This window comes from Falco naumanni, chromosome 7, assembly GCF_017639655.2.
Source record: "Falco naumanni isolate bFalNau1 chromosome 7, bFalNau1.pat, whole genome shotgun sequence".
Taxonomy (NCBI): Eukaryota; Metazoa; Chordata; class Aves; order Falconiformes; family Falconidae; genus Falco; species Falco naumanni.
In genome coordinates this window covers 44,589,298-44,615,730 of record NC_054060.1, presented here as the reverse complement: position 1 = coordinate 44,615,730, position 26,433 = coordinate 44,589,298, and the positions used below count along the sequence as shown (strand labels likewise).

At 40.9% G+C, this 26,433-nt stretch overlaps 1 long non-coding RNA gene across 2 annotated transcripts in view; it reads right to left on the bottom strand.

Annotated features, from left to right (window-relative positions):
• Window positions 1-24,943, bottom strand: part of LOC121091928 — a 56,229-nt gene extending 31,286 nt beyond the window's left edge. For both annotated transcript variants that reach the window (XR_005829087.1, XR_005829088.1), the window contains exon 1: window positions 24,440-24,943. This is a non-coding gene — a long non-coding RNA (uncharacterized LOC121091928). The remainder of the gene's footprint in view (window positions 1-24,439) is intronic.
• Window positions 24,944-26,433: the final 1,490 nt, after the last annotated feature.

The window sequence follows — 26,433 nt, the reverse complement described above, 5'->3', positions numbered from 1 at the left end:
CCAATCTCAGATGGGAGTAGTACATATTTTTCTCAAAAACTTGAAATGTTAATCAATAGAAAACATAGGCTTGATCATGACTATGGTGCAGTAGCAATAAAATTTTCCATGAGTAATACAAGAGAAGAATTCTGTTTCTACATTGAATGAACAAAGTTAAAAAAGAAAAAGCAATGTGAAGCAACAATATTTTGTGCTCTGGTTAAAAGTAAGATCATTGTACATCCAAGTGTTCATAATGGGGGGAAGTGGCAGGACAGACAGGTGCAGGTGAGACAACCATAATAATTTATGAATACTACAATTCCAAATGAAGGAAACAATAAAAAAGAATAAATTGGCATCAGTGGATCAGGAGCCAGGAAACATAACGTACAACCACAGTTTTATGTATACTGGCAAAACCCCATAATTTGTACATTTCTAACTATTCATGGATGAGACAAATCTGTGATGCGGTCTACCCACACTAAATGTTACAAAGCCCATTCTGCATTTAAAAAAACCCAAACCCAAAACATCCAGCTGAACAGAAGGAGCATAATGAGACTGATGAATGTTCTTGGGATTACCATCCAGTGTGTCATGAAAAGCATGTAAGCAGGCCAGTGCACTGTGGTCAATGAATAAGCTTTACAAAAAGAAAAGGGAGGAAAAATCCTGTGGATGAAAGTGCAAGAAATGTGAACACTACTACAGCAACCACATTCTGCAGTAGAAGGGGAATGAAACAGGGAGGGTGTTACAGGTGTAACTGCGCCTCGTACGCTTTCAGTCTGTCTCAAGCATGTCTCAGGTAACAGCCACAGCTTCTGCATCTCCCTTGCCTGACAACAACATGGCCCTGCTGCATTTGTCAACCATGTTAAGACCTGGCCAGGGCGGTAATAACGCACCACTTTTTAGACCACTTTCTATGGGGACCCATAACGTTAACTAGGCCAAAATTCTGCCTTCATTCAAAGACAGTTTATTCAATAATCAAAAGGATCCTTAAATTCGGGATACTAGCTTAACACAAAGGACATTTAAACAAAATTTCTCACAAAAGCTCAGTCTCTAATGAATAATTTGGGTAAGATCAGCTGACTCCCATCTTTGGGCTGAGTCCATCAGACAGGCACTTACTGTTCTGTATTTCTTTCTCAGCTTCAATTTGCTCACAACTTGTTTGCTCACCTTCTTGCTTCAGTCAGGATTTTCAGTCACTAGGATCCTGCCAACCTGAGGTTTGGCACAGAAACAATGCAGAGAAAGGCTGTTCCTAATCAATACTTCTCCTGTTGTTTTCTAGAGCTTTGTTATGCATTTCCTTGTGATTTCCTACCTTAACTCCTGCCAGCCCAGCAGATAACCCAAAGGGAACGAGATACACAAACATGATTCTTTTTAAGTGCATGAAACTCACTTTTTCCCTGTAGAGGTCAAGAAGTACAGTTACATACAGGCAGTAGGACAGAGCGTAGGTTTCTGCATACTAAGAGGAAAATGTGCATTTAAACTAGCTACTGTTAAACATATAAATTCTCTTCCCAATGATGTTGTTAAAACAGATCTACCAAGTTGCGTTTGGTTGGGGAGTGAGATGTTACTTTGTCAAGCTTAACAAAACTCAGCGTTTCTCAGCTGGGGGCCTTAAAAGGAAACACTAAATGGATTTTGGCATGTAGAGTTTTATGAACAGTGCAGTACTTTGCAGTCCTGTTTAGCAGACAGCAGTTGTTATGAATGCCACTGGGATTATAGTGACTTCCAGAGGTGTTTCACCAGAAACTGCATCAGGTACCTGAATGACTGTAGCAGAGCATTTGCAGGAAAACTTCCATTACTGAAGGAAACACACACACACACACAAATTCTCCACAAAAAAACGTAGAAAGAAATATCAGAATCTAGAAACATTTCCAAGCAAATAAATACCAGAGAAAATACCATTCACTGTGGAATTTGCTGACCCCTGCAAGTTACACGGGCAAAACCAAAGTCACCCCCACTCCCTTAGCAAGTCATGGTCAGCTGTTAGCCCTCTTCAGATACTGCATCTGTAAACAGACACAGCATTCGATATTCAAAGAAAGAGCAAATAACCTGTGCAAAATTTTCATTCATTCCTTGGTGAAAAAAATAGCTTTTGAGACAACTGACAAATTATAGCACTACAGCAGGAATAAGCAAGACTACAAAAAGGCTTCTGAAGAAATGAAACGGCAGCACAAATAGTTCAGTACTGAAATCTGAATGGCATAATCCAGATAAAATGCCAGTCTTTAAAACAGGATGTATCATAGACAAAAGTGGAATAGTGCAATCAGAGCAGCTGCTAGTATCTACATCACACTAAGTACAGAATTAAAATTACTAATCTCAGTGAAAATCTGTGCAAACTGGAAAAAGACCCGGTAGTAGTACCATTTAGGATAAACATTTAATCAGAAACTTATAGCTGAATAATAAAAAAAAAAAAAGCAAACCATTGAGAATAACACAAACTCCCCACTCTGTTTAGAGGCTCTAAAGAACATGACATGGATGCTATTATATGGAGTAATGTGAAGCAGGGACCAGTACTGATCAAGCAAACGCATGTTACTGAGTAGTTGTTATTTGCTGTACTCAATTCAAGCTTTTGGTTTATCTAGTTCAGCATTCTATAGCTGAAAGACAGCAACACCGAACGCTTAAGAAGGAAGATTAATAAATAATAATCTTAGTAACCAGATAGAAGATTATCTGTCACTGATGCAAGTCTCAGCCTACTCCCCAATATTTAAGAACAGGTTTATGCGAGCTACCAGTTACAGAGTCTCATCGGTTAACAATTAGTAATGAGAGCAGTGGAAACGTAAGCATGAATCAAAGCCTACTGCCTTCTCCCTACTTCTCTCAAATACACCCTTTTCAATGACAACACATTATAGATACAGCAATAAAATGCCCAGCTCAATAAACTATAAAGGTGGTTTTTTTTCCTGAACTGATAATTTTAGTCTCCTGTAAGAAATGCTAATAGTAGGTCATAGATGAGAGTACCATCAGGGAAATGCAAAGCTCTAAAGAAAATGATTTATAGCACTTTATTATTACAGTTGTCTAAGCACTAGTTCTGCAAGAAACTGAAAATGTCATCAGCATCTTCCACATGAATTGCATATGGGCCATACCTGCAAACACTTCTCCATTTTAATCACAATCTACACACAACAAACTGTAGTTTCTCTCTTCTTAACCGTAAAAATGCCCTGAGTAGCATCACAGCCTAGACATCATACTGGCTACTTCATTAACTCTTACAAGCACATTACAATAGAATATGTATATATGATTCACACCACACAAAGATAGGCAGCAGAGCATCAGTTAAGGTTATTTATGGAATCTGTTCCTTCTAGTCTCGCTTGATTCAATTTTAATTCAAATTAGATCTAAACATCAGACATTCACCTTTCGTAAGACTATTTTTAGATTTTAACTGAACAGACAATGACAACCTTAAATGAAACTTAACATTTTCTAATTTTTTCATGCATCCATGGTAAAGCAACCTTAATGGGGAAGTGAGGGGCTTTTTTTTTTTTTTTTTTTTTTGAGGTTTGTTTATTTGTGGGCTTGGGGGTTTTTTAGGATTAAAGTGGCTGTGAAAATGTAAGACATGTACTTCAATATTGGTTAGACTTTAATTTTGAGGATAAACTTCTATCAAGACATCCTTGCTGTCTGTCCTTTCTTATTGTTCTCTATCAAAATGACAGAAGCCTAACTTTTGTAAATAGGTAGAAGTGATGGATATTCCTTCCTGTGAACTGTTGGAGAATTTTGCTGTAATACAGAATATGAACTTTTCTTGCTTTCCTCAACAGCTTAAGAGAGAAACTGCAATTCACCAAGGAGTTGGAACAATATTAGCTGATCAACAGACTTCTATCTGATGCTGTGAAATCGCAAAACCTCTTTTCAAAGGCTTGAATCAGCAAAGTGGGGAAAGAAGAATAAAAAAGCATTAAGACAGAGACAGTAATTACGAAAAAGAGAGTAATTAAAACAGATCTGAGACTGCTTGAAGCAAGCATGATTACATTGGTCAGAACAGGTCCATCAGGGCAGATTCATTCTAATAAGGGTTAACAAATGAGGGGAGAGGAGAGAGGGAGCTTGGGAGGAAAGCTCAGCACTGACATGAAAAATCTGCTATGGGAGAGAAGGGAATTGAAGGATTAAGTGTACAGTGAAACTTTGATTTATGAGCATGAAGACAATTGTGAATAAGTTCCAGCATCTTCTCTAACTATAACCAAGTCCTTAGTCCTAAAGAAGCACAACACATCCTAGGACCATTTAGTAACTGGCACTCACCTGACTCATAACAAAGAAGATAAAGACAAAATTATTAAATAAAACATGTACCACCCCCAAGTTATTTTAGGTGCTAGATTCCTCCACAGAGTGGGCAGCCAGGCTCTGTTCTGTTACACTGACCATCCACCATCTCTAAGTATTCATATAGTTTTGTACGTAGCACCAATTCACCCTGGTGATCCATGTCAGGCTTTCCAAATATGTCATTTAGCTGTACAAGTTCTTGCCTCAAAAGGGAGGGAAGATTAAAATGTAATAGTGAAAAATGAATGAATAAATAAATAAAGTTCATGGGAAGTTAAAAGTTCCACATGATTTCTGAAAAGTACTTTTGCTGAAAGATTTCTCTTCCCTGTCTGCGTATTGCCCGTATGCTGCTCTCAAAACAGATTTTACTGGCAGCGTGCAGATATGCATACTGAGTGTATGCAGCCAGCACGTACCAAGATAGCGCTTTTTTTAGGCCTTGGATGTTAGAGATGCTATGGGAAGGTAAAAATAGAAATTGCAGAAGTTTTAGTTCAAATACTACCCGTGCCACAGACAATGCACTACAACAGCTGTCTTGTACTGTTTATGCCTCACTTTCCTCATCAAGAAATTAAACCCCAAACCCAATAACCTTTTATCAACCTTGCAAAACAAGAAATAAATCTACCAATATTTCCAAGGTGAACAGATTCTATGAGGACACAGGCTTAGCTTCAGATGCATTTTCTTTATGTAGGGACTATTAGGCTTATTGATTTTAGTGCAGTGACTTTAGCCTCATTCATTTCAGGCTACCACTGGCTTTTTATTGTGATACCAATGCAGAGCCAATACAGCTAAGTGAGTTCTTTTTTGACCCTGAATCGATAGAGCTGGTTGCTTTCAGGCAATGGAGTGACATTGGTGTTGCTTTTACTAGGAAAAAAAAAAGAGTCTTTGCAGAAGTTTTATTTAGTTCCTTCTAAATCTCTAGTGCATTGATGGCAATACATACATATATATATATATATAAAATACAGAAGAACTATGAAAATTTGACACTGGACAATCTACGCATTTCTCTCAGCTAGCTAAATACACCTGAATTGCTAATCACTTTGTCTGCTTTTAAGATTTGAACACAAACACGTTAGATGAAACTAGGAAAAAAACATATCTGTTGAACAAATGCAGATACAGCTTTAGAAGGTCTAAATCTAGGGCAGTATGCCTTTGTAACAGGTGAAAGCCAGAGAAAAAGTTCAGCTTGAACATTCAAAGAAACAGCAGGACAAGAAACCTTCTTTTACTTCTAAACTGAACACCCGTTGTGGGTTTTTTTGAGAAATAATAGACACAGAAGCTTTAAAGCCCTTCTAGTTTCTTTTCAGAGCACAGCCAAACCTCAATTCTCATCCAGAGAACCTATACACAAAAAATACATATTGGGTTGGGGTGGCAAACCATCCTGCTTTGCCACTATGTGATTCTTCTGTGACTGTCACAGTGGGCCTCTTGCCAGCACAGTTCTGCTTTTGCTGAGGGATGTTTAAGGCAGCCCCACACAGCAACAGCAACTGTCACCTTCATTTGCAGCCCTATCCCAAACACAAACTCCGGGACCTTCCTGTGGAATTTCACCTTGGCCCTGCCACTTCATCATGCAATCCCTCCTTGCAGAAGGCAGGAAACAGTGGGGGAGAAAAAAGTGGGGGAAAGAAGAGAGACATGCCCTCCCCACACACACACACATACCTTCCCCAAACCCTGCTGGGAAGACTCCTAATCTTCCATACTAGCCATTATTAAACATTTTGACCTATCAACACTATTGCTAATCCTTGACATCCTGATGTAATCTGTAATCTCCTAGCTCTGCCCGCTGCACAGAGCTCTGGTGGTCATCCAGCTGTCCTTCCCTTGCCCAGGCCCTGCATCTACCTCGGATGCTGCCGAGCCCTCCCTGCCTCTCCTCCACCCTGCCTCAGCAGCCAACCCCCCAGGGACCCTTGGAACAGCAAGCCTGAGTGTTGCTGACCCTACTGAAAAGCTTTGTGCTGACTCTGACCTCACCCTCCCAGATTTCTTCTTTAAAAAATAAGTAACAATACGTATTTCTTTGGCTTTACATCTCTTTGGGTCGAAGAACAGCTTTGGAAGGTAATGCATTTTTAATCAAGGGTAGAAAATTGACAAACCATTTTTAGATATAGCTGCAATATTTTTCTCTACCTTTCTAAGCTTTTTTCGTGGTTTTTTTTCTGCACGGTAACTTTAACACAGAAGTTTTCACAGCTATATACACATTGATACACTAACTAGAAAGAATAATCCTCTGGAAGAAAAGAATATTAAAAACGAGATTCATAAAATTAGGACAGGTTTACAAATCTTTCTCTCCCCACTGTTTATACGAAAGGAAGAGATGGTAAAGATACAGAGAAACCTGCATTTTGAACACGGAACAACAGAGGCTGTCCCTAGAACTGTACTTGTCCTGGGGCTATTCCTTTCCATTTCTGCGGATCAGTGTAACTTCACGGACTTCAGCAGAAATCACATCTGCTTGCATCAACTGAAGATCTAGTCCCTGACTTCTGTGCTCAGCCAGATTCCCTTCACAACTGTATCAGTATAACTCTGTTAACTTATTTGAAAACACATTTGTTCAACTGAGCATATAGTAGCCCTACTGTATTTATTCTTCCACCTGTTACGGAAATAAAAACATTTCTATTTTTCCCCCACTATGTTTTCAAAGCTATTTTGTTTTTAATGCTTTTTTCCCAGTTATCTAGCTAGAACATGAGGAACCTGGCTCCACTTCACAAGTGCGCAGCAAGTCTGTGGTTGTTTCCAAGGGTGCTGGAACAGAACTAAAGCCCTTTGTCCAGCTCTTAAACTTACCTGTCAGCAATCACCTGCTCACCTTTGACTGTGTTGGAAATACATATTCAAAGGTGAAGATGCATCTTACTTAAAATTCAGAAAGAAACACCACAAAAGAGGAGCACAGGTTACTAGGTTGCTTGCCTGTCCTCCTGGGCCAAGCAGAGCGTGCTCCCATATACTTTGATCACAGATACACAAATGCAGGTAATGTCAAGTTGGTGCTTGAATCTAAAAGCTGATCATAAATAAATCTGCTGCACAACACAGCTCTACAGTTATCCTCCTGCTACATGGGAGCCCAGCCTAGTTACGAGCCAGTGCAGGACTTTGATGGAGACAGGGTATTGGGACTGTTGACACAGATTTCTTGCTTTCCTTACAGACTAAATCAGGCTTAGCAATTCATTCACATAGAAGGCAGATTTGGTATTCATCATAAACCAAATGCTTACAAAGAACAAAACATTTCCTTTTAACTTATCCCACCTCCTCCCAATGGGGCCCATCCGCTGGTATCTTGGCTGTGCAGAGCACATGCACTAACCGTGAGTGGTTATGTTCTTGCTGATTAACCAGATTGGTAATAGAGGAGGAGTCAAGATGAATGGCTGCTTTCCTGCCACCGTCTTTCAATCATCTGGAAATCTAATTTGTATCTCATCTGGCAGGCAAGCAGCCATCTGCTCCAAGGATATGCTCCAAGGGCAGCTGCCAAACACTGAGCAGGCTTTCTGCCATAGGAAAAACTAATTGCTTTTATTGGACTAATACAGGTTGGGAGCTAACAATATAGGATGTTTCGCTACTAAAGAAATACAAAGTATGGGGTTTTAAAAATATAGCTAAGAATTAGATTAACTTCTGTAAGAGCTAGGCCTTTCAAATGACTGACATTCACCCATGTGGGATTGTGACTCAGAGTTGTATGGGCCAGAGCAGCAAACCAGAAGGCTGTCAGCCCCACAGGGCTATTTCTGCCCTATAAAAGGTAATGCTTGTGTGAAGATGCACCATGCCTAATCTGCAGCCACAATGCCAATGGAAATGGATTAGCTGCACACAGAACATAGGCAGCTTGAAAACATCACATCTCATGAGAGCACTATGTGGTCTACATCTTCTATCACCTTATTTTGGAATTTCCAGTCTTAACCAGATGAGAGAGGGAAATGTTCTTGGTATTGCAATGCCATTTTTTAAGATTCTTAAAATATTTCTATTCTGTACCAGAATGATACTAGATCTTTAAAGGGAGAGAAGGGGGCGGGGGTGGGGGGCGGGGGTGGAGTGGAATGCTCTCTAAAATAGTTATCACATAGTTAAGTTGGTCATATGCAACAAGCATGCAAAACTCAAGCAATTATTGCAGTCAATCCTCTCAAACCCTCCCCACAATTTTTCCTGCTTTTGAGAACATTCTTGGTAAGTTTGATCAGAACTGATACATTTCCAAAGATTTCTAGTTGTGATAAATGGAGTATTTTTCCAAGGAAACTGCAGGGGGTAGGAGAAAGTGGGGGAGGATGCAGGGGAAATAACCAGTTTTAATCACAACACAATCACCGGTCTAAAAATCCTGTTTAAGCGTAGGGGAGATATCCAAGAGGTCACCTGCCATAGCTTTTTCCACAAATACTGCTTCATTGCCACATGTCATCAGCCTTCCCCTCACTGCTTTTTCCAAACGCAGCAACCGCTGCCCTCATGACTGTGTAAGACACCTAACCAGTCTAACAAAGCAGGGTAACTGAAAAGCACTGCTCTGCATTTGTTCAGTGTTGTGGCTGATGCCACTTGGAATAAGTAGGAACCAGATTACAGACTAAACTGTTCACAAAACATCTTGCTCTCCGAATACTCCTCTCAAAATAATACTACCAAAAAATCTAGGCGGGCAGTTCTAGGACCTGCCATCTTTTACTTGTCATGGCAAGAGATTCAACATGGTTATTCACTGTACACTTGCAAAATCATGGGCAACTTGTAGGCAGAGAAAATGACACAAAGATATAAAGGACGCTTCATTTCACGTGTCCATTGAGTCTTAGCCTCACTTTTAAGAGAGCTGAGTGATGTCACCCATGACAAATATAATCCTAGCCATTTCTGTCCAAAAAGAACAAAGTACCATTTTCTTCCCTATGGGATCCCTAAAAGCAATACAGGCAGTTTTTCTGCATTGCTAACCTGAAGAAGGTTTGAAGAGGAGCTTACAAATAAAGTAATCTCTCCCTCTATCTTTCCCCTAATTTCCTCCATGATAGAAGGGCTACTAACCATCAGACCTGAAACTACAAGTTTTAGAAATATGAGTACATGTTCTGTTGGCATGATTTCATGCTAACACAAACACTCCATACTACTCTACCACCTTTCATTATTCATTCTGATATAATTCCTTTACTGAAAAAAGAAAAGGTGTGGAAAGAAGAGGGAAAGGGTAATGGGGACAAGAAGAGAAAACCCTGAAGAGTTTAAAATCCCCACAAAGCTATTTGCCAGGAGTAGGTTTGGGTGAAGGGGCAGAGGGGAAGGAGGAGGAGGATTGGTGAGAGTTAAATCAACAAATTGTGAAAAGTAACGCTAAAATTGATGTGACTTTCTATTATTCATGCTACACAGATATAATCTAAAAATTAAAACTTTAGATTCTCATTCCTGTATTTTCTTCTTGGAAATTTATTTCTACCACTCATCTTCACATGGTTCTTTATTCCAGTATTTCTAGATTTTAGCCTACAAATTAATTTGTGTTGTATGTGTTCTGTTTAAATGAAGGACTATAAAGATTCAGAGGTAACAATAAGAACTGCATACACATGCATTGCTGTTTTATCAGCTCAGATCCTCTGGCAGCTGCTGACGTGTGGGTGGTATTTGCTGTTCTTGTTTTCCCTTGCTGTACTATATTTACATAGACCCTAAAACCTTGGGGTACATCACTCACTTTGCTATGACTCTGCAAGACCCAGTGGATGGTTCTTGAAAAACTCAGTGTAGGATTAGGGATCAAATTATAAATCCTTGTGAGTAATAAACTGGAAGTGTCTGTAAAATGCCATACATCTCTGCAGCACTCTTGTGATAATAATAAAACCACTTCTCAGAGGAGAAAAGGAAAGTATGAACTATCTCTTTAAAGCAGCTGATCTGTCAGTCTCAAAAAAGGTTAGGGAAGGATATAGGTTAAAAAAACCACAAAATCAAGGGAAAAACCCCCACAAAACAAACAAAAACCCCGGAAAAAACCCAACAGTAAATGTCACAGGGATATTCCCTGGAAGAGACATGTAAATGTTATTTATCGTGCCAAATACACTTCCAAAGCAGATGTCTTCCACAACCTATTTTACCCAGCCACATCAAAATAAAATAGCTGCAGTTTCAGCCTTCCAGGCAGTATTACCATTCACAGCACAGGTCTCTGTAAGGCCAGTTCATCCCAGCACAAGAAGAGCAATTTGGCTTTTTTCTCTACACTGCCCTTCAGCCTTCTCTCAGCTGTATCAGCTATACAGCATGCCTAGTTTATCACAAAGCACAGCTGTCTGAGGCACTAAGAACTAGCCCTTATACGGGACGTCCTGACCTCCACCTTTATGCACAGACCTCTCTAAAATGTTTGTTACCCTAGACTCTCCTACCAGAGGCACTCAGGCTTGCTCTGCCTTTTCCTTTGGTATTGCAAGCTTTGGAGAGTTTGGGGTTTGGGTTCAGGCCCAAAAGCTTTGGTACCAAGTGTAGAAGTTTGTCAAAATAACGTGAAACTTCAAATAAATGTGATATGTTCATCTGGCAACGATGTGACAGACAACTAGCAGATTCATTTCACTGTGCTTCCTTTTACCCCCTACCCCTTATCTATTTATATACATAGACTGTATAGATCTTAGGACAGAGATATGCACAACTTGAACATTTTTACAGAGCCCTGAGAAGTAGTAGACTTGAGTGACAAAGAAGCACTCTTCAGCAAAAAAAGACTATTTCTTCAGGGAAATTTTCTGGAGGAAAATTTTGGAAGGTACACAGATCTACAGCTTTCGTTCAGTAAAGTCTAAACAAAAAAAAACAAAAAAACAACTGAGCCAAGCTGCTGCAAAACAAAACCACTGATTTTTTTTTTTTTTTTTTTTTTTTTTTTGCAAGTAGAATCACCCATTCAGTTTTGGATGAGTTCAACATTAATCTACATTGTTTGAGTGTGCTGCCTCAGTGACAGATGACCTTAGCTTAGGGTCCTGTTTCTCCTCTGCTGCCCAGACGTCTTGCACAACATCTCCTACTCCTTTGCCCTCCTGAGCAAGTACAAGACAGAAGTGAGATGCCAATAGTTATGGGGCACTTCCCAGGAGCTGAGGCTAACTACTGAGTCCAGCCTCTAGACCTAAGGGAGTTCAATCAGCTGAATACAAACCTCCTTGATATTTCACATTTACATTTCAAGTTTGGCCAAGAGTTAAAAAATAAAAATAAAATCACAAAACTAGTCTCTCCCCAGAAGAGCAAGTCAATTTACAAATAGTTCTACTTAAGAACAATGATGAAGCTACAGGATCTCACTTGCCAGAACATGTTACTGCCATATATACTATTAATACATTACAGCCTCTCAACTTCTAAAGTTTGTCTTCTTGACTGAAATCCAGTTGCTACATACATCTACAAGCAATTAACCCTTGAAATTAAAATCAGACAGCACCACCAATAACAGGAAGAAGTTCATTTGTCCACAGCTAAGAAGCTTCAAGATATGTTGCATTCTCAAGGTCTTGAGCTGAACTGTGCACTGCTTAATAATCCTTTAATTGGAATAAAGGTCTCATAGCCAGCGTCAGCACACATCCAGGCACTGTTACAGCACCAGAGAGCACCACTGCCCAGGGAAACTGTGGGGTTTTTTTCTTTACCATGTCAACAGAACACTTTAATCTACAATTGAGAAACAGTGGAGAAGCTGTTACACCAGGTCTGTTGCCCTCTCTGTGGGCGACCTCTATCACATATTCTCAAAAAGCAGTCTGTTGCCTCTCCACTCCCCTGCTCCTCCACCCCCACCCGCCGCCTTTTTTTTTTTTTTCTTTTAATACAATAACGACCCATACACAGTACAACAAAGTCCCAATACAGCAAGGGATGTATGCACTGGGTACAAAGTGTCTTTCAATCTGATTAGACTGTTTTTCATTCTCTCCTCTACAAATGCCTCCTCTCTATCTTAATATTATTCCCTTCAGCTTTGCTTGAGCCCGTTAGCTTACACTCCAATTTGGAAAACATAAAATATATCCTGAATTTAGCTCTAAGGAAAGATCAAAGGCTCCAGAGACTCAACTCCTCTGTTTAGAGTCCAAACTACACAACTGCATAACACTCACACACAGGGCTTCTCACATGTGCATTGGTGCTGCTGTTGTAGAGGGCAAAAGGAGAGGAGAAGGGAACAAAAGTTTCTACAGGCAGTTCAGTCCTTTAGCACAAGGTATTGGGCTTTAGATTTTCAGCTTTTAAGGGGGTTTTTGCAACACAGGCTCCAGTCCAGCCTTAGCTAGGCTCGAGTCATCCAACCATTTTACAGACACCATTGAGCTGCCATCACAAGGCAATATAGTTTATGTTTAAGACTGCAGGTATGTATTATGCTAAGAAATAGAGCACATTCATCGTTTTAAAACGTCAGAAACAACTCATTTCAGTTCAGTCAGAAGGGCACTGACTGCAGCACAGCATCGGTCATACTGTAATATCAAGGAACATTTCCAAGAAAAATGGTTAATTCCCTCTAGTTCTCTCTCCTTCTATTAATCAACAATTTCAATTTCTTCTGTGCTAAGTAGTCATATTTAGTTTCATCATCCCACACATAACATGCATGGTTACAAGCTGAACATGAGACTTTCAGATGACTGAGATGTGGCAACAGAATTACTCCAAACGTCTTTTCTCTCTTGACCTCTAGCTTAGCTGCATGTTTCATGTCAAGAGCTATGCACACAAGGAAAGATTTGTCTCCAGGTGTCTCAGAGCTTATCCCTCAGAATTATTGATGTGGCATGTTGTAAGGGAGGACTTTGGGTTGCCCTTGCACTGTCACTCAGGTGGTCTGTCACCACAAACAAGCTAACTTAGAAGACCTGCTTGGGCATTCTGGAATGTGCACCCTGATGTTGTGCCCAGCCTGTGGCAAGTGAATACAGCCAAATATTTACATCAGTGATATGTACTGATCACTGTACTCCTCCTTCACGCAAAAGAAAATTTTGCATATATCTTTCAAGATACACTTGTTTTCCAGAGATGCAGAGGTATTTATCATCAATTAGGAGAGAGTAAAGTATCAAGAACAGTACATTTTTGAGTCTGCAACTACAACAAATAGAGGGCTGCAGAGCTAGCTTTGGGCAAGCTGAAATACGGCCTCGCCTTTTGGATACCAATCACAAGATGAAAGTGTTTGGATGAGGTCATAAAGCAGCCAGTGAAACCCTGTAGATCTACTGCCAGCTGGTTTCACAGAACTCAGATTTGAATAACTTTGCTAAGGCTGAGCAAATTACCCTCAGTATGTCACAGGCTAAGGTCAAGATCTGCAGTACTGGGAAGAGAAGTTGAATAGATATGGATATACAACCCTGCTCTGCTCCATTTTTTACGAGAAACCCCACTGAGGGAGGATTTCCTATTGCACAGGATCTCTCTCATCATTAATAGAATGGGCCAAAGGACTATCAAAACAGTCCAATTCACTCCAACTTTCAGAGAGTAGATCAAGTGAAAGCATTACATGCTTTTGTCAAATCAGTCCAGACACCACAGAAATGCTGATGCTCCTCACTACGCTGAACTGGGCTGGCTGTGAATACTGCAGGGGATCCACATCTAAGCAGCTGTCCTCAGGAGTTTTCAGGCAGAGCCACGACCAGGGTATGTAGGCGACCAACTACAATCTGAGGTAGCAGTTTCCCAGGAAGAGGTAAGAGAGAAATGCCAGTATCTGTCATGAAGTGAAATCATCCTTCATCTAACCAAGTGCATGCTTGCGGTCTCCTTAAGACATGAGGGACTCCAAGGAGGTGAGTGAATAGAAAAGAAGAATAGGTAATAGCAATTCACTTACAAAAATAAGAGCTTTAGCATAACTTCAGTATAGCCCCAATACTGAGGGAAGGCATTTCAGAGCTTCACTGACTATTAACTAATTAGGGATCTTTAAGAACCATGATAAATTGTTTCTGCTCTAGTCACATCAATGACAGCAACTAAAAATACATGACAGATAATTAAATGAATACAAACATTCCATATACATAGCAAGACTCAGGCTATGTTCTGTAAGAAGCGTTCTACCAAAGGTTTGCAAAACTTAGTACTATTGAACACAGATCTCACATCCTGGAGAAGCAACTGGGAGTGTTTGTGTAAGTAGGGGATCTCCTCAGCCTTCCTCTTGAATTGCATCTAAGTCTATGACATTCATGTTTCTGGATATCAGAAGCATCACTGAGAAGTCTATCATATTTATTAGAGAAAATTTTAATCTTTGTAGTATTTGTATCCAGTCAAGTCTTGGTATCTGGGTCCAAGAAAGGTAATTGCTGCTCTGAATTGAGGCAGCAAGACACCTTTAAGACTATGTCCTTCATTTTTCCCTGCCACTGTTCTCAAAGCTCAAATCTCATTTCTCTTGACATTGACGATGACATAACATTAATGCAACAGTTTCTCTAGCAGCTTAGAGCAATCTTGTTAATGAGTCTGACAGTGACAAGACTCAACAATGCCCGAACACCATCACAAACTATCCGGAACCCTGAACTAATACACTGTTTCACTTGATGGAGTTTAATACAAATTAGACACCAGAATTTGTGGCTAACATTTTACATAAGTACATTTCTTATGCCAGCTTTGAGTAAATAATCACTCAGAAGCAGACAGCAAGTATTAAACAGCAGAAGGTTTTAACCACAGAATAAAGTATTACAAGAATTCTTGTAAATTCTTGACGAGGGGTTGAGAACCACAGTGCACTCTCCTGCATGGCCTGTCAACACAAAGCCAGAAACCTGTTGGAGATGGCTGACAGTTGCATCGCCTTTTGTTTGAAACATTCATTAGAACTACTGAGCGTCCGAGTCAAACGTTGGCCTTCCCGAATAGCCAAATGCTTTTCAGAGTATGGGAAGCAGATACTGGATATGATATTTGATGTGCTTGTACCAACCAATCAGTACTAAAGATTTATTTTCTAGTAAAAGAAATCTATTCATATATGAAAGAGGTACACAACTTCACTATGTTGAAAGCAGCTGTAACATGATAGACTGCATCTTTATCAGCATTGAATCCAATGTAAGGAGTTTTTAGTCAGCTTACATGGGAGATCACAAAATGCTAAAACCAAAACACATACACACCCCTATGGTGCAAGACACGAGGATGGCAATTCACTATGCAAACTCTTTTTCTTTGAACACTAAAGGAGTTTCCCATGGAAGTTACTGGCTGGTGAAGTTTATGTTGTTGTGCTCACTTTCTGACCATCTTCATTCAATAAACACATTTAAGGTTTCTCTGAGAAGGTAAGGAAATTCTGCCTGAAGGCCTGTAAAGATGCTTAGACTACACAGAGCTTTATTACAGGTAGAGTTGAGACAAGCTGATTTCAGGATGACCTGAGCCTTTCTGGTGTCTATAATCACCAGACTCCAACTACTTGGCTTGAAGCATTTTTGTTCCCCTTGACCTGAATTATTTTGGAAATTTTCAGTCACATTGTTTCACCCATTTCTGAAAACAGTACCAGTGGAACAGCTGTTTGGTGTCTATTAAAATCCAAGATGAGATAGGAGTACAAATTCCTGCTTTCCTGTATCACGCTGAAAAGAGCCTTCAAGACACATGCGGTTACCTTTCTATTGCACTGAGCACTGCAAGTCTCATTAGAAATATTTCTACCCATTTGAGGGAAGAATGATAAAATCGAGCCAAAGAACATCCAGATAGAGAGAAAGGAAAATGATAGAAAGCTAAAATATGCCACCTATAAGAAGTAGGTTAGACAGCTAAGCACTGTACAGCCTTAAAAGGCTGAGGGAAGCCAAAAATCTTCATATATGTGAAACGGTGCTACGCGCCCGCCACCCCACCCCCCAAAAAACCCAACCCAATAATATGCTGTCAATGTCAGTTTATTTTTCTTGTCCTATCCATTATTGCCAGATGAATAATCGAGACAAAACACTTGGCAATTTTATTTTTATTTTGTTTTAAACGCTACGATAGCATGCTTAGGCTGCTTGGAAGATCTGCCATGAAGGATATTAAGAACAAGATAGACAACCATGTCTAAGACTAGTAAAGGTATAGTTGATACCACCATATGATGCAAGACATCTCTCTTGTTTTCTTCTAACTACATAATTATTGATTATTTAACTGTCTACAGATCTAGATTCCAACTACATCTCCACATAGTCAGTTATTCTGCAAGTCAAACCCCTGGCTTCAGTATTTTCTAGGTGCCAAACACACAAAACTAGTAAATAATTCTTTATCAGACTGATTAAAGGGGCCTTTAAAGGTCATCTAGTCCACTCCACCCCTGCAATGAGCAGGGACATCTTCTACTACATCGAATTGCTCAGAGCCCCGTCCAGCCTGACCTTAAATGTTTCCAGGGATGGAGCAGCTGCCATCTCTCTGGGCAACCTGTGCCAGTGTTTCACCACCCTCATAATAAAAAATTCCTTCCTTATATCTAGTCCAAATCTACCCTCTTTTAGTTTAAGGCCACGACGCCTTGTCCTGTTGGTAACAGGCCCTGCTAAAAAGTGTCCCCATCTTTCACACAAGCCCCCTCTAAGTCTGGAAAGGCTGCAATAAGGTCTCCCTGGAGCCTTCTCTTCTCCAGGGTGAACAACCCCAGCTCTCTCAGCCTGTCCTCATAGGAGAGGTGTTCCATCCCTTCCATATTTTTGTGGCCCTCCTCCAGACCCGCTCCAACACGTCCGTGTCTTTCCTGAATTGAGGGCTCCAGAGCTGGACACAGTCCTGTATGGGAGAGGAGGATGGAGACCGTCTGATTGTTACCAATGGGAAGTAAGAAAACAGCTGGGTCTTATGAAGGAAAGAAAGAAAGAAAAAACTGTTTATCTGGCCAAAAGGTGTTTGCACGTTTATAACCATATATAGCTATGCAACTGCATGAACAGCTTCCGCCCTGAACCTGGTGGAACATACAGCTGGAATTTGTATCCAGGCTTAGAGATATAACTTCTTTACACAATAAAGTGTCTCTGGTTACACCACAACCCGAGTCCGTGCCTTCATACAGCACAGTCTGGCAGGTGTGGTCTCACCAGAGCAGAGGGGCAGAAGCACCTCCCCTGACCGGCTGCGCAGGCTGCTTGGGATGCAGCCCAGGATACAGTTGGCTTTCTGGACTGTGAGTCCACGTTGCCGGCTCACATCCAGCTTTTCATCCACCAGTACCCTCAGGTCTTTCTCAGCAGGGCTGCTCTCAATCCCTTCATCCTCCAGCCTGTATGGGTAGCAGGGGATGCCCTAGCCCTAGTGCAGGACCTTGCACTGGGCCTTGTTGAACCTCATGAGGCTCACACAGACCCACTTCTCGAGCTGGTCCAGGTCCCTCTGGATGGCCTCCTGTCCCTCAAGCATGTCAACTGCACCGCTCAGCTTGGTGTCATCTGCAAACTTGCTGAGGGTGTACTTGATTCCACTATCTATGCTGCTGTTGAAGATATTAAACAGTACTGGTCCCAATACAGACCCTATATATACACACTTTGCCTGCTGCAGCAACGCTCCTTTACTATACCCCTAATTCATCCCTACATTAGATAGCTGCTGTGCACAGGCTGATGCAATACCGTACAGGGGGAACAATGTTATGATAAATGCAATTAAGGATTACACTGTGAAAGATGCATGTTTACAGGTGAATTAAGGTTGCACAGCCACACTTCATTCTGAAAATATTTGTGACAGTTCTGGCCATGCAACCTTAGCAGTATTATTTAACCAGGCTGTTGCTGCACATTTGAGGTACTGTTACCATGCAGCCAGTTTACAGTTCCTGTTCTTCTCTGGCTAACTTGAAAATTTCTCACTCTGGTGGAAAACAGAGAAAATCATCTGCTTCCCAGTTCCAGGATTATTTGCTTGAAGGGTAATTTGGCCTCTCTCATGGCCTGTTCTTTATCGAGATGATACCCAGAGAATTGTCTTGGTAGTGCCCAGTTGTTTATAGGATTTTGCAAGATTATATCCAGTTATTTCCTCCCCGTCCCCATAAAGTTCTTGATTTCTCTTCCTTCTCCTTCTCCACAGAAGGATTTAAGAGGACCGTTTCTGAAAGGGTTAAGGCTAAACGTCTCCATTTTTGTGAAGACAGTTTGCTTAAGACAGAGAGATGAAACATGTGCATCAGAAACCAGATTCAAATGAAAATAACAGTATTTACACCCCTGACACACACAAAAAGGAAGAGCTGGGACTACAGTTTTTTCTGATAAGGAAGTGATCTAACCCAGCATTCAGTTATGGAGGATTCTTTGCAAAGCCCAGCAAAGATAAGTGGCAAGGGAGAGAAACAGAATGGAAGAAGGATCAAGGAGAGCACTGTTGTGCATGAACGGAGGATATCAAGGGTCAGCTACAGTGGGGAGCCCTAGCAGGAGTTGGGTAGAGCTGAAAATAGGCTGAGGGTTAAATGCTGAAGCCAGTTGTCAGCAATACCTGCACAGAAGCACTGACATCCACAGCAATAACAAGCTCATGACATGCTGTTGCCCCAGAGGCAGCCTTACAGAGGCACTCCTACCTACACCATCACAGTTGCCAGAAATGGGCTCTACTAGAAATGTCCATAGTTTCCTATTAGAAGCGCACACTACAGTAGTTAAACAGGGAGCGACACATTTAGTTCTCTATTGCACTGCTCCCTCCAGACAAAGCAAGCTTTAAATGCAAGTGGTCAAGCCTTTATCACTGTAGGAATTGGGTGGAGGTGGGGATTACAGGCAATAACACCAAACAGCAGCACATTCATGTTTTTAATCAAGTATTTGAATTGTTATTTGCAAATCATTAAGAGCAAGAATCAATAGCTTTTAATGGCCAGAGCAGCCACTGTGCTCTTTTCCCAACTTGTGGTATGCAGACTGTCACCATACACAGGGCAGTAATACCCTCCGGTTATAACACAACAGAGAGGAGGTGCTGACAGCTAGGGAGGCACTGCACAATTTCAAAAGCACCTATGAATGTAAACTACTGAGTTTAGGGGTAACCATCACAAAATTTTACAGAATGCCTGGGGTTGTAAGGGACCTCTGGAGATCATCTAGTCCTGCTAAAGCAGATTCTCCTAGAGCAGGTTGCAGAGTTGTGTCCTGGCAGGTTTTGAACATCTCCAGGAAGGAGACTCCACAACCTCTCTGGGCAGCCTGTTCTAGCCATCACCTAAGGGTGATCCTACATGATTTCTTCTTCCAAGTATTTCACTGGCTCCAACCACCACAGCAATCTAAGGTTTTCCAACATGTAGGAGAGGAGGACAGAGAATGTCTGAAGAGAGATATATGAGAAGAAGATGGAGAACGTCTGACTGGGCAGGAGATGAGAGAACAGCTAGGTATTGTGAAGGAAAGTAAGAAAGATAAACATGGATATTGAGTAGCAAAAAGGTGTCTGCATGCTTGTAGTGATATATAGCTATGTAACTGCATGAATGGTTTCTGCCCTGAGCCTGCTGGTGCATACAGGTGGAATTTGTATCCAGGCTCAGAGGTATAAATATGAGCTTCTCTGTACAATAAAGTGTCTCTGGCTGCACCACAACCTGAGTCTGTGCCTTCACATGCCACACCAACACATAGCACCAGTGTTAATGTTATAATCAAACAGACCTCCAGCCAGTAGAGAGCACAGTAAGCAGGCACACAGCAGCCATGCACACTTTATACTTTCTAGATCAAAATAAGCACGAACTTTAAGTGAAACTCAAACACCCATTAAAGGAAGAGCAAAACCAAGCACAGCTTTTTCAAATCCAACTGTGGCAACACACAGGTTTGCATTTGCTTTATTCCAGCAGAATGCAAAAGCTACATGAGGAAGAGCATTTGAGAAGACAATTAGGTCTGAATAAAGGGAAAGGTAAAGAGTATTCAGATTCTTGTCACCTAAATGACATTTTTAATAGCATTAAATAGAACTTTTTGCAGGTTTCGTCCAGCTGTTACAATAACATGTAATACAACTAAAGATTCTGTGCATGCCTTTAAAAAAAAAAAAAATCTAATAACGTCACAGCAGCTCACACATCACTTTGATGATGCATAATTCCTATCTCTGCTCAGACTGCATGCACTCATTTTTTCCACTAAGTTTACAGCTAACTGTTTGGAAAGGTGATCTGAATTGACAGTGATTCCACTGCACAAATTGGCAATGCTGTACTTCAATGTGTAACATATACACCTCTGAAAAGCATATGCAGAAGAAATACACACAGGTTCCTTCAGTTCAATGCTCAATAAATAGTGATACAAATGTAAAGTAGCAATTTTGTTCTATTTACTGGACAAATACACAGAAACATTGGGATGTTTTGTGGATGTGGTAAAGGAACTGCTGGTTTTGCAGATCATGTGGCTCTGTTTAGCCATAAAGGTGGTAGTGAAGGACCAATTTGAGCTCTTGAGCATTACTAGATTATCCACATGGCATTTCACAAGTCTCGACTTAGGCAGAAAGATCTGGATGGCCACATTAATAGCAATAATAACCATATTACTCTTTGGCACGCCTCTCTTCAATACATAACTTTATACTGAAATACAGTCATTTTGTTACACTGCCTTTGCTTTTGTCTGAAATATTAAATCATCCAGACACCAGTAAAAAAAAAAAAAAGTCAGTGTCTTTTAATCTCCGTGCACTTTTAACGGTAACAATGGTTCATGTTAGGTCCCACTATGGCAGTTTATATTTGACAGCATATCAACTATAAAAAAAAAACTAAAAAGAATCAGAATCTACAGAGCGCAGTTAAGTTTACAGTTATTTTACTGTACTGTTTAAATATGGCACTGATTCTACACTGATTTTTTACATCAATGATTGCTATTAATTTATAATAGAAGAATATTAATAGGAATGAAAGTAAGTAAACAAGAATGCAATATGAACATTAGAAACCCCCCCACACACACATTCCAAGAGTAGAAACATCTCCCAAGGGACACAGTGAAATCTTCCATCTCTTGATTCCTTTAACAGTAGGTTGGAAAAGCCCTGAGAAGCCATTACGGGAAAGACAGGGGAATCCTGCAATAGACTGTGGGAATGGTTTAACATGATCTGTCTACACCAATCTTTTCTGTCTTTAATTGAAGTAATTCTGTGGTGATCCAGTAGGCAAGATTATGGATGTAAGCATATTGTTGCTACAGCAATTAACACATAAATACTCAGCTCTGACATTTCTTATCAGCTAAGTATAAATTTCTGCCAGGCTGCTTCCCTGCAACATTTGGCAAATGAACCCAATTTGTTCAGAAGGTAATTTATTGCACACTGGAGTTCAGTGGGTGTGATCACTGAAAAGGACAGACGAACAATCGACAGTTTGTGGAAATAACAGCAACACATTTATACACACAGATGAAGATGACATCTCGAATGCAAACACTAGTAAGCAGGGCTTTTTTTATAACTACACAAATCACAAAGACTGATAAACCCAGGGGCCAGCACTCTCAACAGCAGGACCACAGATAGACAGCCTCCTCATCCCACAGCCAGATCGTTACCCCAATAAACTGCATTTTTAAAATCATGAGTAAGCATTCTTCCGCTGAGAGATGTTCAGGCTGTCTACAATGCAACTCAATGCAGGTTTAAACTAACTCATTTGGGCAGTGGTAGCTAAGGAGTTGTAACAACATGGACTGCACAAATAACATAAGAAACAGAATAAATCCTTAGGGAACCAGCACAGGGTGACTGCAGCTAACTTGACACCAACTTTGAATGAAGCATATGCATATTTGTATAAGCCTAGTGTCTGAGATGCATTTATAAGCTAAGAATCTTAGCCTAGGCTGATTTTCAGGGTGTCACATCAACTAGAGCGAGCTGCCAGTGGGCAGGCTCGTAACTTTGAAAAAGGGTGTCAACAAATTAAAAGTCCTGGTTATGCCAGTGATTTGTTACGCCACCTGCGAGCCGTTTGGGTTTTTCTTATACTTGAGGTTCGTCTGGATAAAATATATTCCCACTTCTAACACAACTGCTTTTGGAGGCTAATTTTGCCCAGTGGGCACTCTGCGTGTGAAGTGTTGTGTTGCTGGTAAGTGCACAGCTGAAGTTGATTCAACTTGCTGTGAGAAAAAAACAAAACTTGCATAAATGTTGTTACAGAACTTTTCAGTTCACAAACACACAGAAGCTTTGAAGAAAAAAATCACTTATAAAACTACCCAGAAGACAGCAGACTGTTCAAGGAACAGTCTTCATATAATGCAACCACCTGGTGCTGTGGCCTCATAAATTTACCAGGAGACAAATGCATTTCCTATTGTCCCTTGATAAATCTTTAAAAAAACATCTGGGTAATCTTTGCCAACCATCTTCAGAGCAACTCATTCCTTTCACTATTGCACCAACTGAAATGAGTATAACCAAAGGCAAAACGTGTTCAACAAGGCCAGAGGAATAACAGCGCACAAGATAGACAAGCCTGGAGCACGGCCCAGAAGCGATTAGCCTACAGGTTTGGCATGAGCAACCTTAGTTTATATGAACAGCCTAGAATTTAATAAAAGTAAGGCAAGCAGCAACATTTTTATTAACATTTCAGCTTTTTAAATACCTAAACAAAAAGTAGGCTTCAAAGACCACTTAATAGGGGAAAATGGGGAAAATGCTTTAAGCTAAGAAAGAAAACCAAACAGTAAAACAATTGAGACGCATTAAGCTACTAGGACATGGAACCACCAAAAATGTCTTTAGACACTGAAGAATCCTGCAGAGAGGACTCCCACTAGCATTAACTTATTTGATGGGAGTCTAAATCAAGACACAGGTCTCTAACAAGCTGTAACCCAGATCCAACAAGCATTCGAGTCAAAAGAGGAAGGGCCTTTCTTTAATTCCAGTAAAACTAGCCTTGACTGTTACTGCAGAACAGCCTGTAAGTAGAACTGACTTAAGTATTTTTAGCAATATTAAGTACCACTGGAGGAGGAGAAGACAGGGACAGGTTACTTTTGCTACCACAGCAGGTAGGACAAAACTGGGATGAAAAGCAGCATTAAACATTTGAGAAAAACTTTTTTTCTGTTACCTTTTTTCCCCTCGGTCAACTGTTGCTATCACCCTCCCGACACCAACGCCTCTCTCAGCAGCAGCCACTGCCACTTTCACCAAGTCTAATGTGAGCATAAAGCCAAGTAGGCAGCCACCTTCCATTTTGCCTATGCCTAAAATTAGGGTTAGGTATAAGAAGAAGAAAAATACAGGCAGAACTGCTATATTAAGGAAATAATTTGAAGAAAGGAGGCAGGAGGAGGAATAAAGAAGGACAGCAAAGAGAAAATGAAGCCCTAAGCTTTGCGTTTTGGAGTAATTAGGCAGCAAGTCTCAGGTTCATTTTCAGGCCCCACTGAAGGCAATATTCAACTTCCAGCTGGGCCAGGATTTCTGGTTTCCTCACAATTTCTTACATATAACTTTTTCATCCAAAAAATGAACTTCCCCTTGACCAGGCTAGAAATGGTTGTCTTTGAAGACAAATCCACGAATGCAAGGCCAGAACAATACAACTTGACACAGGAAACACCCGTTCACCAGGACTGACACACTAGGTCTGCCAGAAGAGAAATTCAATGGCCATGTGCCCTCTAATGCAGAGCAGCGGCAAGATAGTCATTTAAAAGAGGATTAAGCATCACAGAAGATGTGCAAAACCAGCCACAACACATTAGCAAATTCTTAGCTTCTAGAAGAGAGTCAAAAATTCAGAGACAGTGCTTCTTACACTTCAGTAACATCACCATACAATTGCCTGTCCCAGGAGACAAGAAGACCTCAAGGCACTCACAGGATCAAGAGAAAGGGAATTTTGATTAAAAGAATATACTGATACACACAGTAGCTATCTGCAAAACATAAAAATAGTAAAGAAAGACCATACCTCAAATACTGCCCACTTGCTATGTGACCAAGTTGAAACAGATTAGTAGTCTTTTCAGCACTTGACCTCAGCATGCTAACAGAGCTCAGGATTATCCAGCTTTCAAACTGAAAGAGGCAGAGAAATGCAAATCAGCTAAGCATGAGAAGCAGGTGTAGGTAATATGAAGTCACTATTAGACAGGGCTAGAGCAGACAGGTTCTCATTGGGTTATGGAAAGCTGGTCACCTGTCGGGAGAGGAGGAAGCTTTATTCTTTGCACCTGAGGGCTGAATATAACCCTCCTTGCCCCCCACCCCAGCCACATCGTGTCCCTTAGATCTGTGTTCTCCCTGTATCTGCAAGAGACGTGCTATGTTATTTGCTTGGGTTTTTTTGCTTTTCCTGATATTGATCTGAGAGTGTTTGTGCATTTGTCTTTCCCGGCCCTCTAGAGGGTATTTTCTTGCAATTTAAGTATATATTGCTTTTGCTTTTAATGACTTTTTTTGTGAGAAATGTGTTTTCTTCTGCAGCCTCCCTCTGTATTATACTGCTCTACTTTCTAACAAATATTTCTCAATAGGGTGTGAGATGATTTTTACTTTCCTTATACAAATTGCACATTCCAACTTGAGCTGAAGACCTCACTTGCCAAGGAAAGCAGTGCATGAGGTCAATGTTCTCACAGAGCACTGTAAAGACAAACAAAACAGAAAAAACAAGGAACTCATGGCTATTCCCAGGAAGAGAACTTAATAAGCTGACCACAACAGAATCAAACTAGAATCACATAGTCAGGACTTGGTTTAGGTCCTCAAGTAAAAAATCATACAAATATTTCTGAGGCCTCATTAAGTGTTAGCTACTTCAATAAAAGCTGTGAAACAGAGTCAAGACATATTTTGTGAATCAAACCTCCATAGGTTTACATTGTTTTCAAGGAGAAAGTCCCCACACCTGTAAGCAGTTAAGTCACAGTTTCAGTTCAGGTGAATATTAGACAAGGCCAGTGTGTTCAAGGGATGGTACGCAGCACCTCTGCACAGTGACTGACTTGCTCCTTTTCTGGACGAAGCCACAGAATAACTGAGATTGAGATGTACATTCAGATTCACCATGATTTTACACTCTGGATAAACATTTACATCTCTGCAAATAAGCTACAAAAATTTACTGGAGCACGTTTTACACAAACTCGGTGGAGAGGCAGTTGATTATCTGTGGCAACTGGGCTGTTGCACACCTCAGCCAGGCATTTGTCGCTGCCCTGTGGGTAAGCCAGGTTTTTTTGCACCAGAGAGCACTAGCATGAGCAGTTCCCAGGTTGCTCACCCGGAGAACTGCATAAGACACCACTTCAAGGCAGGAGCAAAACCAGCCAGCTGCCTCTTCCCCTGCACCTCCAGACAGCACCAAGGTAGAGCAGCATACAGTATCACCTCCTTGGTTTTGAAAGAGTCCCATTGCCTATTCAGAACAGAAAATCTCCATTTACAACACTTGCAGAAACTCAGCAGGCACCACCGTGGTGCTGGAGAGCATTACATACCCCACCAAATCCCAAACAGCTGCCTGTCACAGGTGTGAGAAATCACTAAGCCTGTAATACAGCAGCTGCTGCTGGTTTAGACCACACAATTTCTCTTCCACTGTGCACCAGGACCTACAAGCCTCGCCCGAGTCCTGAACTCACCATCAGGTGGAAATCCTTGACTTGTATCATACTTTGTGTGAGCAGCAGCTGCTCTTATAGCCCAACTTGCCTGAGTCCAGACTCGCTAAGGTTACCCACTTGCCTGTCTGAGGGGAAGGCTGTGGTCTCCCTCGGACGGCTGACCTCTGCGGACTGCAGCTCTGCAGGTGAGGCTCTGCTGAGCTGGGAATCATTTTCCATCTTCTCAGCACAACTCTCAGGTTTCTAAAAAGTGCAGCCCATTGCTCATCTTTTCTCCTGTATGTCTAAAAGCATAATTCACTTCTGCATCTCTCTGCCAAGATTTATGAATAAAACA